Source organism: Ambystoma mexicanum, chromosome 12 (genome assembly GCF_040938575.1).
Source record: "Ambystoma mexicanum isolate Mex_15411 chromosome 12, UKY_AmexF1_1, whole genome shotgun sequence".
NCBI lineage: Eukaryota > Metazoa > Chordata > Amphibia > Caudata > Ambystomatidae > Ambystoma > Ambystoma mexicanum.
This window is the reverse complement of record NC_090936.1, coordinates 876,318,239-876,334,395: the sequence shown is the minus strand read 5'-3', so window position 1 is coordinate 876,334,395 and position 16,157 is coordinate 876,318,239. Positions and strand designations below refer to the sequence as shown.

Here is a 16,157-nt window from a genome sequence, read left to right as displayed (position 1 = left end):
TCTTTACAAACCTGCGAGATCTCTTCATTCTTCCTCTGCCTCTTCTATGGATTTTAAGGTACCAATGTGCTGGTGCGTGTGGGGGTAGATCTTTCTCAGTGCTGGCCCCCTTGCTCTGGAACTCGCTGCCGACATATCTTCATAACATCCCTGAATATCTCCAGTTTTGTAAGACTTTGAAGACCCACTTGTTCTGACTGCTTTGCATCAACGCTTACCTATCTTCTATGTAGTGCCTAGATGCCTTCGGTAGTTTGTGCTCTACAAATCCTCGTGCAATGCAATACAGCATGTCCTTTTAGACCATGAGTCAAGTTCTTATAATAATTAATATAATATTTTACTGCACTTAGCCGGCTGACCTAAACCACCTAATGGTATTATATCCAGTGATCTAGGCATGGGAAGATGGAGAACTTTAAAGGACAGAAGTCAGATGTTGCCCTTCCAAGTAGGGGGTCCTCCTAGCTGTTATGAACCACACACACCAAGGAGGAATTTAGTGGACTGTAACAGTTGCACAGTCAGCAGAATAGATCAACAAGGAGGTGGATACAAAATGGATAGACCTCCTTCTTTGGATGGGTACAAATATGATCCTTGAGTAGGATGAAGGGAAATGTCTACAGCCACCACGCAACCATTCATCATTCACTGTTGTTCACTACCAATGTGTGAGAACAAAGTGGAAATATATGGAATTTAACATTAATTGTAATAAGATTTCTGATGTTTGTTAATCTGCTTAGAATCACATGCTGTGCATAGGTCCGACATCCAGTGGTCACTGCGGAGTATTGCATTTTGTTTTTCGTAGTCGAAAAGGGGACGTCGACAAGGCGTGTCTGTAACACTATCCCTATAGTGACGTGTGTTGTACCCACAATCCCTCACGCGTCGAGGTTCCTCAGATTGTTTTTTTCCGCCCAGATACTGGTCGCCTTTACGCGGAGCTCCTCGAGAGACATTGCAGATTTCATCTCCTCGACCTTTGGTCGTTTTCCTATATTAATATAGAACATATCGGTCCTCCCCTCGACGCTGTTGTGAAGCTTCTCCGCCGAGCAAGATCTTCGACGGAGGGGACGAGCGGAGGAGATCCTTCGGCGTTGCCGAACACGTGGCCTGGCCTCGCAGGCCAAATACAGTAGGGAGAGTGGGGGTCGTGGGACATCTCTAATTCTTTTCTGAGAATGCCTTTCCTTTTCCCCTTCCTTTCCCTTGGGGTGGTTATCACGTTTTATTGCCTCAGCTATGGAGAGGACACCCTTTAGGTTTTGCCCGCTTTGCAAGGGCAAGTTTACTTGGAAGGACAAGCATTCACGGTGTAACCGCTGCTTGCCCCTCGATCACAAGGAGGAAGGTTGCACGGCTTGTCGGCTTCTTAAGCCGAAGACTCTAAAAGACCGTAGGGTCAAAAGGTGGGCGGCCTACGCTATGTCGAAGGCCGACGCTCCACCCACCGTCGCTACCTCCGACAGTGACGAGGAACGTGATACCACGACCTCCGCTACGGAAGTCGTAAACCCCCCTAGAGAGCGCACACGCGCTTCGTCGTCTGTCCCCGGCCCCGACGGGCTCGGCTCACGCCCTGCTTATGGGGATGAACACCCCGGCGACACTGACGCACACAAGACCACACATAAGCACACAACCCATGGCTCTTCTTTGCCGAAGGCAAAGAGAGCATCAGCGCCCAAGGAGACGCAGGTTTCACCGGCGGCCTCCTCGGACCGTTCGGGTTCGAAGCCCCTCTCGCAACCGCAGCCGCGACCAGCGACTGGGCTTTTGGCAAATAAGGGCGCCGCCCCCAAATCATCGGCCGGAGCGCATCAGCAGAAAGCGCATGCCACCGTAGAGCGTTCGACACCCATAACGTCGAAACCACAGCTCCCCGCTGACAAACGAGTCGCTGAGAGCTTGGCGAGGATCGTGGTAGCCGACGCCCAAAAGCGTACGCCGAAAGACACGTCGAGCGCTACGCAAAGGTCGAAAGACACACCTGAAGGCTTTTCGGAAGGCGACGGGACACTTTCCTCGACGTTATGGGAGAGGTCGAGCCGTGTTCAGCTACAAGACACCAATTTTCCCCCGCTAGACCGCTCAGGGGTACCCCATGAAACCATGGAAAGGCTCCATCTCTGCATGGAAAGGATGGAGAGGTTTATGAATGCCCAAAACCCTCCCACTCCAAAGAGAATAAGAGAAGGGCCTCAGCTCAGGAGGACCCCAGGGCCAAAATTCCAAGATTAGTCAATCCCCACCAGGACACAGCCTCAGACTTCCACAGTGTGTATGACCTCACTGGGGAAGAACTTTATTTTGAGGAAGAGGATGATTTTATGGACGAGGAAGACGGACGGAACCAGGAGGAATGTCTGGAGGACAGCCCAGACTCGGTAGGAGAAGGCTTCGGAGAAAATCCAGAAGAAGGACCTTCTCACCCCTGGCAATCACCATCAATATATTCCGACACTGATGTCCTGAACCTAAATCCTCCTGACATTTCACCGGTTAGAAACACGTCTCCCATTGACGATCAACCCACATTTAATGCCCTGTTGCGCAGAGCAGCAGCACACTTCGAACTAGACACTGGGGAGCTCTCTCCTGAATGAGACTTTGTAGAAAGGTTAATTAAGGAGAAACCCCCGGTCAGTCAGACAATTCCCCTCCTCGCTTCGGTGAGGAGAAGAATCATCCCTTCGCTGTCCACACCCGCACTAATCAGAGGGGTCAATCCTAGAATTGAAAAACTTTTCACTCCTTCACCCTCAGACCCGCTGTACATCAGGGGACATTCCATTCCGGATTCCCTGGTAGTAACCAACACAAGAAAGAGGGCAGGGGTACCACTTTCCACCAGTGAGGCACCACCTGACAAGGAGGGCAAGCGGTTATATGCCCCTGCTAAAAGAATTACATCCTCGGCCGCCTTTTCGGCAAGAATTGCCAACAACAATTCTTTGCTCGCTAGCTATGCGGACGCGCAGTGGGCCAAACTGCGCAAAGACGCCGAAGAAGCGCCGGAACCTTTACGTACACGCCTGCTTTCAACTATTGGCGAAGGAACTCAGGTCAACCAGAGTATTGTGAAGAGCTCTCTGGATGCGGCAGAAACTGCGGGACGTTCCCTAGTTCAGGGAATAGTCCTAAAACGACACGTATGGCTGCGCAACTCAGGGTTCAAACCGGAGACACAGGCGCCTTTAATAAATAAACCTGTTGAAGACTCCAACCTCTTCGGGAAGGCGGTGGATGAGGCTCTGGAGATGGCTAAAAAAGAGTTCGATACAATCAAAACTCTTGACCAAATCTCTAAGCCCGCTACCAGGCGCGGATATGGCAATAAACGCTTTTTTCGTGGCCAACGCCAACAACAAAACCAGCAGCAACAGTACCCTGCCACCAATTTCCAGACCAGTAGTGGCCAGTACGGTCAAAGAGGACAGCGTCGGGGCAAAGGAAGAGGGCGAGGGTCCACCCCCAGAGGTTCCCAAGCCCCTAACAACACCAAGTGACGCGAAGATTCGCGTCCCCTCCCATGCAACACCGGTTGGGGGCCGGATAAAATCTTTCTTCCAGCATGGGAGGGTATAACGTCAGACCGCTGGGTACTTTCCACCGTAGCCCACGGATACTGCATCGAATTCAACAGTTCCCCAACATACAAACCCCCGAGGGGACGAGGCATGTCACCGGAACATCTTGCCATCCTTCTACAAGAAGTACAGCAACTGCTGGAAAAGGGAGCCATAGAGGTTGTGCCTCTATCTCAGGTAACGGAAGGTATTTATTCAGTGTACTTCCTTGTACCCAAAAAGGATCTAACCATGTGCCCTGTATTAGATCTGCGCCCAGCGAACAAGTTTATCAAACCCCAAAAGTTTCGTATGGTGACCCTACAGGAAGTGATCCCACTGCTATCACAGGGAGATTACATGACAACATTGGACATGAAAGATGCATACTTTCATATTTTAATGTTGCCAGCGCACAGAAAATACCTCCGGTTCATGATAGAGGGCAAACACTACCAGTTCAGAGTGCTACCCTTCGGCATAGCATCAGCACCGAGGGTATTCACGAAGGTACTGGCAGTGGCAGCGGCCCACCTGCGCAGGTTGTCCATCCCAGTTTACCCTTACCTCGACGACTGGCTCATAACAGGGGATTCTTACGAAACATGCTTCTCCAATACCCAAAAGACTGTAGACCTTTTGTTCCAGTTGGGCTTCTCCATCAACGAAAAGAAGTCCAGCCTAGACCCCAGCCAAATCAAACAAAGGGGAACGGTCTGTCGATTCGATGGTCAGGGAAATTTGTTTACGCTTTTCCCCCCGACTCCCCTTCTCAACAAGGTGGTGCACAAGATGCACCAGGAACAAGTAACCATGATACTGGTGGCCCCAATGTGGGCCCGACAGCCATGGTTCGCTCACTTGATGGAGATGTCTCTATCTCCCCCAGTGAAACTCCCCTGCCCGTACAACATGCTGTCACAAGACAGGGGCAGGACGCTGCATCCATGCCCCCAGAACATGAACTTAGCAGCCTGGCTCCTGAGGTCGTAGAATTTGGACACCTACAGCTCCCGCAGAGATGCATGGACATCCTCAGGGAAGCCAGAAAACCTAACACTCGCCACTGCTATTCTAGCAAATGGAAGAGATTTGTCATCTGGTGCAGAGGAAAGAGCATCAACCCAATTGACTGCTCTCCCACACATATTGTTCTATACCTGACCCATTTATTGGATTCAGGTCTAGTGTTCAATTCCATTTAAAGTCCACCTAGCGGCACTTTCTGCATACACCACTTCCCAACTCAGTGTCGTGGTGGAAGATCCCTGTTATAAAGGCCTTCATGGAGGGAGTAAAGAGAATACACCCCCCGATAGCTGACCCAGCTCCCGGATGTGACCTTAACGTGTACTTACAAAACTCATGGGATCACCTTTTGAACCCATGCACAAAGCAACTCTTAAAGACCTCACTCTTAAGACTGATTTCCTAATAGCTATCACCTCCATCAGGAGAGTAAGTGAACTACAGGCTTTTTCTGTTCTAGACCCCTTTGTTACAGTTCACAAAGATAAAGTGGTTCTACGCACTCACCCAAGGTTTGCTCCAAAATTCATCTCAAAATTCCATGTAAACCAGTCTATAGAACTACCAGCGTTCTTTCAAAATCCTTCCAACTTGGGAGAAAGGACTCTGCACACACTAGATGTGCGCAGAGCGGTCATGTTCTACATGGAAAGAACCAGATCACTGAGGAAGACTAATCAGTTCTTCGTCTCGGTGGCAGCAGGAAGAGAAGGGGATGCAGTTTCAAAGTCCACTATTTCTAGATGGATTGTCCAATGCATCACTCTCTGCTATACTCTTGCTAAGAGAGAACTGCCCTTTAGGCCAAGAGCACATTCTACTCGAGGCACGGGGGCGTCCATAGCATTCATTGCAAATGTTCCCCTTGAGTCCATCTGCAAAGCGGCTACCTGGAGTTCTGTGCACACCTTTACAAAACACTACTGTCTAGATGCACACTCTAGATCTGACTCCCAGGTGGGACAGGCAGTATTAAGACATCTTTTCTCTACTGTTCCTTCTCATAACCCACCGCCAACTCCGGGTACTGCTCGCTAGTCTATGCACAGCATGTGATTCTAAGCAGATTAACAAACATCAGAAGACAATGCATTACTTACCGTAAAAGCATTTCTGATGGTTGTATCTGCTTAGATTCACATGCGCCCACCCTTCCTCCCCGCTCGGATGGAAGGAACATAGACATCTTTCTATATTTCTCTCTTTTCTGTACTCACTCACGTCTAGAAGGCTCCCTCAGGGCAGAAAATTACAAACAGAGGAACCTCGACGCGTGAGGGATTGTGGGTACAACACACGTCACTATAGGGATAGTGTTACAGACACGCCTTGTCGACGTCCCCTTTTCGACTACGAAAAACAAAATGCAATACTCCGCAGTGACCACTGGATGTCGGACCTATGCACAGCATGTGAATCTAAGCAGATACAACCATCAGAAATGCTTTTACGGTAAGTAATGCATTGTCATGTAGCAATCCAGGCAAGAACAAAGTCGATCAAAACTATCGTACCCCAATAGTTGAATAGAAAGTACAGAATCTGCCAACTATACCATTACCTCAAATATCAAGAATACATGGCCAATAACAAGAACACACATAAAAAGAGTACTCTTACGTCCCGTCCCCTTTCCTCCATACTGCATGGGCGTCCCTTCCAAGGGACGGGAGACAAACCTTTTTCACCAGGAAAAAACCTTGTTCCCCTTTGAATTTAGAGACGCGTGGGGTGCAGCCGTGGTACCATGCGCTGCCCTGACTCTGCCCTCCGGTGCCACCCCTCAGTCCCCTTTTCCGCGTCGACGCGAACGGGCCAAATTCACCAGCGGTCCTTGGTTTGACTTCAGCCATGCAATTCCACACATGGATACTTCTTTTGTCTTTTTTGTCTTTTTATCATACAGGTACTCAGTCCTCAGGTGTCACGCTTCTCCCCGGCGCATGTTGACTTCCACAGGGTTAAGCAGGTGTCCATCCTGCGACGGGCTCTTCCCAACTTCAGACCCCTACGCTCTCTGCCTACGTTGCCTTGGCCCAGACCACAGTTGGCAAGCTTGTACAGTGTGCAGCGCCCTGTCATCGAGGTCTTTGAAGAACAGGCTAGCCAGGTGGAGGGAGCTCTTCCAGAAATTGCCTCCAGAGGACCTGAAGGACTTCGTCAAACATCATACCAGGCCCAAGGTAGGGGCCTCTGTTCTCCATCGCAGCCCGCAAGGGAGACTCATTCCCAAGGACCCGCCCGTGCGGGAGGGACCGCCTAGGTTCTACTACCAGCACGTGCACCGAGGCCTCACTGGCTCCCGGCCTCCGGGTCGAGGGATCCTCGGATCCTCCCAGTGACTGTGTTGAGGGACCGGAAGGTTCTCGTGCCGGGTCTTTACCCGAGGGTTTATGCCCTTGTACCAGCAATATGTCCGAGGGGCCACGCCCTAGTACCGGTAATATGGCTGAGGGGGCCCCTAAACGCAGCACTACCGGCCCCCAGGCCGAGGGTGTTACGCCTACCAGGCCTCGGCCTGAGGAGATGGGTAGGCCTCATGATCCACACTGAAGAGTCCTGGAGGAGGCTGGGCCCAGCGAGCTGAGCAACACGACGCAGGCACGTGGAAGGGATCTCGACCAGATGGCTGCTGTGCCAGACATCAGCACCCGTCCAACGCCACACCAGGAACGGAATTCGGCGAAGAACGAGTGTCAAGGTGGGACTGGTGTCAACCAGGATGTGGCCTACAGCCTATCCTTCATTTGCGCAGGGCAGGATCCCGCTATGCCCATATGGGCAGGGTATGCAGCGTCTCCAGCAGCCGCCCGCTACTCTATCTATATCCCCTAACACCCTGTGAGGACAGGTTCTTTGAGAGGTTCCTCGGACTCATGAAGATCCCTCGGATGAGGTGATCCTCAGAGGATGCCTTCAGGGATGTGCTCCTGCCAATGCTTCCAGCACCTCGGGCTCCTCCGCCGGCACCCCCGGCGCAGCCTTTGCCACCGGCTTCGGCCCCGGCCCCCTATCGATTCCTCTGGTGGTTCTATACTAGCCTCCGCCACAGCCCGCGGCTCCGCTCCCAGTACCCCAGCCTCTGGCTCCCGCCACTCCTCCACCGGTGCAAGATCCTCCTGACCCCCAGGCGGACACAGACGATGAGGAGGACCCTGACATGCCATCATCAGCCAAGGCCTTCCAGGAACGTCTTGCAGGGCTGGCTGAGTACCTGGGCCTTCCTCAACCCAAGGTCTACTAACCAGCAGAGGGGGTCCTCACAGAAGTCCTCATGCAATGCCTCTCCAATGCAGACCGATGTATTCGCCCTGGCCAAGACGGGTTGGCTCAAGCTCCACTTTGTCCAGCCGGTCAATCGATGCCTGGACGCCAAGTATAGGTAGATGGAGGGGGGAACACACTCTTGCTATCGGCCCATCCTCGGCCACACTGTTCAGTGATCGCTGCAGCATCACTATACTCCAAGCCTCAGTCGTCCTCAGCTGCCTCCTCTTTGGTGCTGCTAGGCAAGGAGAAGATCTTGGAAGCGTACGGGAATAAACTCTATTCCAACATGTCCTTGCATCTTCATCAGGCCAACGCTGATGCCATGCTGGCGGTGACTAACCAGAGATTGTGGTGGGAAATTGTGGATTTCCTCCCAGAGCTTCCTACGCAGAGCCAATCACGTTTCAAGGCAGGACTGGCTGAGGCCAAGCTGGTCGTGCAGGACATAATACAGTCCACCGTGGCCCACATTGACACCTCTGGCTGGGCCATCTGCATCACCACGGACATGAGAAGAACAGCCTTGCTCTGTGCAACTAAATTTAACCCGGACGTCCAGGAACGCATATTAGACCTGCCGTTCGAGGGGAGTGACCTCTTTCACTCCACCACGGACGAGGAGCTGGACAAAAAGAAAAACAGCTCAGAAACGGCCAAGTCTTTATCCATCCTGACAAAGACCACACCCAAATCGTACACCCAGTCACAGCAGCGCTCCGACAAGGGGCATACATACGGAGGGTTCCGTGGCTTCCAAGAACAGAGGACCAGTCAGCCGTCCGCTCGTCAACTCCACATCGGCGCAAGCAACAAAAAGGGGGGGGGACTAAGGGCTTTTTCCAGTCCCTCTCCTCCGCAACAGCCTCTGAGGGAGGGCAGCCTTGCTCTCCATGCACATTTATGGCGCCAGAATTTCGCGGACCCCTGGATCCTCTCCGTAGTATCCACGGGGTACCGCCTACCCATCCCGGCCTCACCTCCCTCCCTCAAGTTGGGACAGCAACTCTTCTGCTGGAGATCCGATCGCTCGGAGAGAGCCAGGCAATGGAGCAAGTCCCAGCCTTGCAGCGAGGCCTGTGCTTCTACTTCAGGATTTTTGCCATTCAGAAAAAGAACAAGGCGGGCCTGAGAGTTGTGCTGAACATTTCCACCCTCAATCTTTCCATACCTGTACAAAAATTCAAGATGGTTACACCAGCTTTTATAGCGGATACATTGTGCAAGGGAGACTGGATGTGCTCCCGGGATATGAAGGACGCGTATCTACACGTCCCGATATGGCAGCCCCATCGTTCTTTCCTATGTTCAGGATCATGGGCTACCATTTCCAATACAAGGTCCTTCCGTTTGGCCTTAACTCGGCCCCCATGGTCTTTACCAGACTCATGAATACCGTGGCTGCCCTCCTCAGGGCTCAGTGCCTCCACATCTTCCCATACCTCGACAACTGGCTTGTCAGGGCTACATCGCCGGAAGCAGTTCACCACACTTCCCATGCTCACTGCACGATCTGGGCTTTTCGCTCAATCTCAAGAAGTCGCAGCTGCAACCCACGCAGACTCTGATATTCTTGGGCCTCATCTGGGACACGTGCTCTGAGAAGGTGTTTCTGTCGGAGGACAAGATCACAGCCATCAAGAGGGCCATTACTCACTTCCTCAGCAGAGAGGTGACCTTGGCCTGGTGGTACCAGCACCTCCTGGGTCTCTTGGCAGCGGTCCTATTAGTCATCCCCCCACACGAGACTCAGAATGAGGAGGATACAGCTGCACTTCGCGGCATCATGGAACCAGGAGCGGGGCTCTGAATCCAAGATGATCAACGTTTCTCCATCTCTCCACCAGGACCTCATATGGTCCATGGACTGCAACCTACGGACGGGCAAGCCCTTCCGGCCTCCCACCCCGCAGGTCACCATCACCCAGACTCCTCTCTCGAGGGATGGAGAGCCAGGCTGGACGATTTCTCTGTCCACGGCACCTGGACCCGCCAGGACCGGGAGTACCACATAAATTGGTTGGAGCTGAACGCCATCTGGCTAGCACTCAGAGCATTCCTCCACTTATCAGGGGCAAAGTTGTCCACATCCAGACAGACAACTCGACCAACATGTACTATGCCAACAAGCAGAGAGGTACCAGATCCCCTCCCCTGTGCAGACTGGCAATCAGCTTGTGGGAGTGGGCCCTGGAAAACAACATCTACCTCACAGCAGTCTGCCTTCTGGGGGAATACATTCTGGAGGCGGACAGGCTCAGCAGGTTGGGAGAGGACAACTACGAGTGGCAGCTAAACGACCTAGTTACTCAGGAGATCTTCAGCAGATGGGGGTCGTTCCCAGGTGGATCTCTTTGCCACCTGGCACAGCAAGAAGTGCCCTCAGTTCACCTCCTGTCAGGGACAGGGCCCCGACTCCCTGGGCGACGCATTTCGGATTCAGTGGAACCCCATGATGGCTTACGCCTTCCTGCCCCCTCTGCTGATTTACAGAGTGATTTGCAAGATCAAGAGGTCTTGCCAACTGAACATCATTCTAATAGCTCCATGGTGGCCAGCCAGGCAGTGGTTCTCAGAGCTGCTCAGCCTCTCGGAGATGCCACCGATTCACCTTCCGACGGGCCCAGCACATCTTCTGGTGCAGCAGGGGGCCAGGGTCATCCACCCAGTGCCACAGAATCTAGCCTTCCTGAACACGTGACACTAAGGCACCTCAGCCTCTCCCAGGCTAATCTGGAGATAATACAGGCCGCAAGGAGCAAGGCTACCAGGGCCCAGTATAAAGGTAAATGAACCAGGTTCAGCCACTGGGCAACCTCCAAGGAAATCGACCCCCTGGCATGTACTCTGGGTGACATGTTCTCCTTCTCGGTACACCTCGCCCGGCGGACACCTGCTGCACTTTATTCGCAGCCATCAGGGCATACAGGAACTTGGAGAAGGGGGTCTTCTCCTCCTCTAATCCAATTGTCAAGAAACATTTGACGGGGCCTGCGCAACTCTACCCGCACATCAAGAGGCCACACCCTGTGAGGAATCTGAACATGGTCTTGGACACCCTGGCGCACAAACCATTCGAGCTAATGCCATCCGCGGACATCAGGCTGGTCACCATCAAGACAGTCTTACTAGTCGGCCTCACTTCGACTCGCAGAGTCAGCGAAATCCAGGCGCTGGTCGCCTCAGAACCATATACCACCTTTCACAGGGACAAGGTAGCCCTGCGGACACACCCAGCATTTCTGTCTAAGGTGCCGTCTGCTTTCCATTTAAATGATGATGCTATGTTTTTTGCCGATCCTAAGGATGAGGCACAGCGAGTTCTGCATTGACTGGATATCGGGCGTGCCCTGAAATTCTACCTGGACTGGATCAAGGGCTTCAGCAAATAAGACGTCTCCAAGGCCTCCATATCCCACTGGATGGTCTCGGCCATAGAAGAAGCAAACGAAGGTTGGCACAAGCCTCTTCCGGCAAACATGCATGCCCACGCAGTCAGAGCCAAGGCAGCGGCCATCGCATTCTAGCGCCATGTCCTTTTGCAAGTCATAAGCAGGGCGGCCACAGGGGCCACTCCCTCGGCTTTCTGCAAACATTACTGTTTGGATGCCGGCTCTAGATCTGATGCAGCTTTTCAGACAGGCGGTTCTCGGGAACCTATTTGCTTAAGGAGGTTCTTCTCTCCACCCTGGGGCTACATTCAGTTGTAATCGCCCATGCAGTATGGAGGAAAGGGGATGGGATGTAGGAGTAATTATTAGTTACTTACCATAGTGACTAACTCTTAGTCCTTAGTCCCCTTTTCTCCATACGTCCCACTAAACCCCCCCCCTCCCACCCCCCAATTATACTGGTGTCATTAGGCAATGTTAAATCTGTTGTCGACGCATCTATGGGGACTGAGGTGTGGCGCCGGAGTCAGGACAGCGCATGCTCCCAGGGTCGCACCCCCTACGCGCCTCTAAATTTAAAGGGGATGAAGGTTTTTTCTTGTGAAAAATGTTCCGTCTCCCGTCCCTTGGAAGGGCCGTCCATGCAGTATGGAGGAAAGGGGACTAAGGACTAAGATTACGTTAGTCACTACGGTGAGGAATTTATAATTTCTTAGCTCAATATGGGAGATTCAACTCTACAGGGAAGCAATTATCTAAGAACATGCGCAAGTGATCAAGAGCCAGAAATTACTTCTAAACACCATCACCGGAAACTCGCATGATAGCCTGCTCCATTAATCTGTATTTTAGTCCGGAGCCCTTGAACTTTTGATTAAGTTCTAAGATTTTATTTCTGCAGAGCTGCTTTTTGCCTCGCAAACTCTTACAGTCTTGCGCTGGACACTAGTTTGGAATTGCCTGTAATGCCATTTGATCTAAACAAGTGCTGATCGGTGTCTTTAAGGGAAGTCATGGGCTTTATCTACTTTGAACATGAACATGTTGATTTTGAAAGTTAGTAATGTGTACCCTAAAATCATCCCCTTCAAGTCAATGTGGCATATAAAAAATTCAGAGTTTGTATTGACTTTGCCGATTTTCAAAGTCAACAGTACGTTTACATATTTGAGTTATCAGCATGACCATAGGGCGAATAACTTCCAAGTCCTTATGACATTCATTTTATTTTATGCTATTATGAAACTTTTACAGCCAATGAGGCAAATTCCTTCTTAAGTGCTGCAGTATTGGCCTGAATATCCCCTGTGTTCAGTCATTTGGCCTTCACTGCTTCACAGATTTGTTCCATAAGGTTTTGATCCAGGTGGGGTGTGGCTTGCAACCATAGAGTAGGTTGACACAAGGACTGCTCCTGTCGGATCCTGCAATATCCGAGTAATTAGTAAGCCCAATTGCAATAATTTGGCCCAGCAATGTAAGGAATCGTGGGGGAACCCAACTGAAGTGTCCAGCTGGAGGAAATGAGAGCGCAGCCCACGTTTGCAGCCTGAGACGGGGTGCGGAAGAGAGGGCTGGCGTCCGAAATCCAAAATGGTGACCGGGACCCAGAGGAGATCGAGACGGTGAGCGAGAGGCTGAGAAGCCATAAAGAGCCTGAGAAAGCGAAATGGCGAACCGGAGGAGCAGAAGAAGGTTGCGGGCGCCGAGGCAGGCGACGGAGGACTGCCCACAGCAGAGAAGGGATGCTCGCGACACAGCAAACCTGGACAAAGGAGACTGCGAGGTGAGCCACAGGGGTCCCTGCGAGAAGGACTAGCAGCGCAGCAAGCGCGAGGAAAGGAGACGTGCAACCCCCCTACCACGGAGCCTGCTCCTCGGCAAAAGTGGGAGAGGGGGAAGCTCCATTTACAGACCGACCCGGGCCATGTTGTGATAATAAAATAATGCAATTGGGGTCAGAACCCTGGATACGGGCTCCTGGGGGCGCATGGATAAACCATTAGCCGGCATTGGGATAGAAGCCCGCACAACGGAGGACCACAGCACTGAGCACAAGCCTGGTCCACCGGCAGCAGTGCACTCCAACGCAGCACGAATAAAGGACCCCGAGCTAGGTGGTGACGCAGGGTGAACAGACTATGATCCCCATGGACTGCAGCAAGCTGTGCCAGAACCTCAGCAGGCTGCTATCAGATAAGTCCTAATCAGTGCAGCCCCTGAAGGCAGTCTCTGGTGACAGGCCGGCTGCTAGAGATGCTTGTGAGTGTGTTACCAGGGTGGGACCAGGTGGTACCAGGTTAAGAAGGGCACCAACAACTCCCTGGAAGACAGTGGCTGCCCCCAAAAGCTTGCTACACATGGAATGCCTGTTGTAGCTAAATAGTTATTGCAAACTTACAGAATTAGGCCCAGGATCTTTTCAGAGGATCCCTGGGTAGACGACAATTGCAGCCCGCCACTGGTGAGCTAAACAGACTGGATGCCTCCCAAGCAACCCAAAAAGAAGTCAGATCAACCTACTCTGGATAGTTTTGCTAAGACCACGCTGCAGGTTCCAGAAAAAAGCATGACATCAGCGCAGGTGAAAGTTGGAGAGACCATGGAAATACTTAACCAGGTGATGCAAGCGATAGCAGATTCAAAGACCTCCCTGGGGACACAGATCGGAGCAGTACAAATAGATGTAGGATTTCTGCGCCAGGACTTGTGCAGCTTGGTGGAACGTTCTGCAGCAGGTCAGCTTGCTTGAAAACAGGGTCAACGAGGCAGAAGGGAGGTCCTGGAGAAATAACATCCATATTGTGGGCCTTCGGGAGGGGGAAGAAGGCACAGACCCTACGGCATACATTGAAAATATGCCACTCCAGGAAATTGGAGCCAGAAAACGTACACAAGGCTTTACAATCGAGAGGGCACACCAGGCACTGACTAGGCACCCTCCTCCTGGTGCACCCCCAAGACCCATTATCGCTAAGGTCCTAAATCACAAGGAGAGGGAGAAAATATTGGCCTGCTCCAGACACGAGGGAGAACTGAAGAGAGCATCGGCGGACCTGGCAGTCTACCCCGATTACACTTCAAGTGCAGAAGTGCCGGGCACATTTCTCGGCGGCTAAAGCCAGGCTTAGGACGGCTGGTTTGAAATACATGCTGACCTACCCGGCACGATTTAAGGTCATACACAAAAACAAGTCCTGGTTCTTAGCTTTCCCAGAGGAGGCGCAGTCATGGATGGACAGAGAGAAATTAGGACTCAGCGACTGAGATGGAACTGACAACCAACTGAGGCGCAGAGAAGGTTCAACACAACCAGTGCCTAGGAACAGTTAAGGAACCCTGGGCTATAGATTCGATTTTGCTGGGTGCTCTGACGGATCAAATAACTCAAGGGGCACTCCAAGACAAACTGGTCTGTGTTAGGGGACAAGATCTCCTCCGAGCGGGCACTTGACGTTTACATGGCTACCTCATGGCAGGGTCTACCGCTGGTCAAGATTCCACATCACAGGGGAGTAAACCGAAAACGCGGCTGCTGCCGACGCACCCTCCAAGTTCTTTCTTTGAAGGGCCCTGTTTTATGTTGCCCATCCGCTGTGCACTAGTCTCAAGTATGTCTAGAGGGGGGCGAATGCGAATAGCGGACATGCCTGAGCGGAAGTAATGATGCTTGTTAGGCAGAATCATGTGCAGTGCCCTTAGGGACCGCTACACACAATTAAGACTACATGTGGTAATACAAGTTCACCTTTGCTACAAGCCTGTACTATACTGTTAAAGTGGTAGCAGTAGTGGAGCAGCCAGACTTATCTCAAGAGCAAATGAGCAGTAGTAGAGATTACACAAAAGACCACAATTACTGTGACTCAAGCAAACACTGACTCAAGGTTTTTGGTTGAAAAGTTAAAGTACATTTATTTCTATACCATCTGTTCGTAAAACACTTAACGTCTATTAAGGTAAAACCACACGTAAAATACACTACACACAACCAATTCACTTTTTGCAGCACAATTCAAGGTAAGTACTTTTGGTTTTGACAGACCGGTGTTGTGAAACAAAGACGTTACCGGGAGGACAGATGCGATCACTTTTTGACAGTAATGACAGTTTGGTCTTACTGAAGATACGCGTACCCACGGAAAGAAATGTTACCGGAGTTAAAACACACTTAGTACATGAATCAACACAAGAGAGTTGGGGATAAAAATCATAGGCAATACTTTTGTCAAGGCAGATAGAATCAGAGGACACTTTCATACAAGTGAATAAAAGTCAATAGGCCTGCGTCAGTGTCAAGTGGAACAGGGTTCCTGTTGTCGAGGATCACATGGTTAGTACAGCTCAGGATTCGAGATTGCCAGGAGTACTTGGATATTGTCACAAGAGGAAGCAAAAGTTATAAGAGGGAAGGAAGATGAGGATAAGCCTTTTGGTGAGGAGAAAAGGGGTTCACCCTAGTTCCTCGAGGTTGGAAACAGTACCTTATTCAAGTCAAGAAGAGCTGGTGCACCAGCAGTTGTTCCTGGTAGTTCCTGCAGACTCACGGTTCCTGTGACTTCAGTCGTGGGGACAAGAAGGACGACGTCTGGAGCGATCTGCACTACCCAGGGATGAGGCCAGCAGCAGCAAAAGCAAGAGTGAATAAAAGGTGCGCTCCTTTAAAACAGGAGAGGCTCTTCTGATGGCTATCTGGACCACTACAGTTGTGTGCAGCGATTTCGACCAAGAAGAGGATCCTCTGCCTGTGGAAGATGAGCTGGTTAATCCCACCAAGCTCAAGGGAAGAAGACTCCGGACTGGATCTTCTCTTGTCGAAGGGTAGATAGCTCGGGACTGCAGCAGAGCTCCACAGGGACTCAGTAGTTGCAGCAGCCGTCTTTTAATG

At 51.5% G+C, this 16,157-nt stretch overlaps 1 protein-coding gene across 2 annotated transcripts in view; it reads left to right on the top strand.

The window, feature by feature from the left end:
- The window catches only part of SCYL2 (SCY1 like pseudokinase 2), a 1,629,773-nt gene that overhangs the window by 877,368 nt on the left and 736,248 nt on the right, over nucleotides 1–16,157 (top strand). The window lies entirely within an intron of this gene.